The sequence below is a fragment of the Octopus bimaculoides genome, chromosome 26 (assembly GCF_001194135.2).
Source record: "Octopus bimaculoides isolate UCB-OBI-ISO-001 chromosome 26, ASM119413v2, whole genome shotgun sequence".
Taxonomy (NCBI): domain Eukaryota; kingdom Metazoa; phylum Mollusca; class Cephalopoda; order Octopoda; family Octopodidae; genus Octopus; species Octopus bimaculoides.
This window is the reverse complement of record NC_069006.1, coordinates 111,619-113,552: the sequence shown is the minus strand read 5'-3', so window position 1 is coordinate 113,552 and position 1,934 is coordinate 111,619. Positions and strand designations below refer to the sequence as shown.

At 36.2% G+C, this 1,934-nt stretch overlaps 1 protein-coding gene across 1 annotated transcript in view; it reads left to right on the top strand.

Annotated features, from left to right (window-relative positions):
- LOC106876717 (uncharacterized) overlaps positions 1 to 1,503 on the top strand; it is a 19,569-nt gene extending 18,066 nt beyond the window's left edge. Inside the window, exon 7 of the mRNA XM_052977005.1 lies at positions 196 to 1,503. The gene's annotated coding sequence lies outside the window, so the exon portion shown is untranslated. The remainder of the gene's footprint in view (positions 1 to 195) is intronic.
- Positions 1,504 to 1,934: the final 431 nt, after the last annotated feature.

Here is a 1,934-nt window from a genome sequence, read left to right as displayed (position 1 = left end):
CTTTTACACTTCCTGCATGGATGGTCAGCCAGGGATCGTCCTGCATGGATGGTCAGCCAGGGATCGTCCTGCATGGATGGTCAACCAGGGGTCGTCCTTAAATAATTTTCAGTTCTTTTTGTGATCATTCCGCTGCTATTGTAACCGTCTTGAGATGCCACATTTATTATTATTATTATTTTTATATTTGAACAGGGTCAGTGGATTGGCAGAAACAGTAGAGCAAAGGGCAAAATACCTTGAAGTATTCAGTTACAAGTTCAAATCCAGCTGACAGCTGATGATATCATTTGTGTTGAAATTTCAATTTAAGTAAGAACACTTTGGTAAAGACCGTCCCAGGTGTGTATGTGCATCCGTGTGTGTGTGTGTGTGTGTGTTCTATTTAAGGGTTGTATGGAGAGATTAAATTATGTTTATTTACTTGAAATTGTTTAGTCATGGGAGGCAGAAGGGGACAGCGCTTGGACCTTTGCCACATCCTCCTGCACCAAGGGGAATGACGCTCCACTGGTTCAACATCTGTGGGGAGGAGGTATAGGTGGGGGATGAGGGTGGAAGAAAAGAATGTGAGCATGGAGATTGCAGGGGTGATGTTGTCCTGGGGAGAGAAAGGACTGGCCATTGTATTTTGTGTGAAAGCTAGGAACTGAGGGAAGGAGAGGAGATAAGGCCATTGGGTTAGGGTTAGGGTTCAGAAGAGCAGGGACCAATGTAGTATCAGTTGAAAGAATTGATGGAGTGGACTGTTTACTAGTGGGTAAACTTTTGTGATAGTCAGGGGAGTGGCAATGTGGCCCAGGATGTTCTTGTGTTTGGATAGTAGTGTTCTAGTCTTGATTGATTAAGATTAAAGTATTTTCTAGGCTTTATAAGAAAACACTAGTCTCTTGGATGTGCTCTGTGATGTTTGTGTATGAAATAGCATCATCAGTGACCCCCAGATATCTAAGCAATACTGTAATGTGGTCTACAATGTCTGTGTAGGTATGTATGGGTGTGTGTGTGTATATATATCAACAACAGTTTAATGTGATTTAATATGATTATTGTATGTAACAGGCAACATTGTCCCTTATATGTAAGCAGTTGTGTAATGTGGTGTGTGTGTGTGTATTTATATATATATATATATGTGTGTGTGTGTGTGTGTGTGTGTGTGTGCATGTATGTATATGGTGATGATGATGATATATATTCTTTGAGTTTGTTTTATGAGAAACAACTTTGAGCGTACTCATAAAAGGCTCCTATACTATTTTTTTCCCAGCTACTGCTTATTATTCTCGTCTTCCAAAGTAATTTTAGGGGATGGTTATCAATCTTATTAATCTGGTGCTGCTATAGCATAGGATGAATATAGTAACAACACAAACTTTAAGATGGAAATTCATAAATACTTTTATGCATTGCTATGTACGTTTCCACAAAGCACGTGCAGCCACAAAAAAAAAAAACATGTGCTTTGTGGAAACATACGTAGCAATACGTTAAAGAATTTATGAATTTCCATCCAAAAATTTTTGTTATTATTATATGTATATATATATATATATATATATATATATATATATATATATATATATATATATATTGGGTTGGCGCATGATTATTGTGGCTTTTTTTCAACAAATTTTATTCAACAAAAACAATAACAATATTTAACAAAAACATCTTTAAATGACGATTTGACCATCTGCCAAGCAAATGGGAAGCAGTAATTGAAGTAAATGGTGAATATGCTCTGGAGTAATCATTTAAAGATGTTTTTGTTATTGTTTTTGTTAAATAAAATTTGTTGGACAAAAGCCGCAAAAATTATGCACCAACCCAATATTTACTTACATAATCATCATGAACATTGTCCCCGATATCTGAGCAGTACTATAATGTGGTTTAATATGATTATTATATTTAACACCAACATTGTCCCA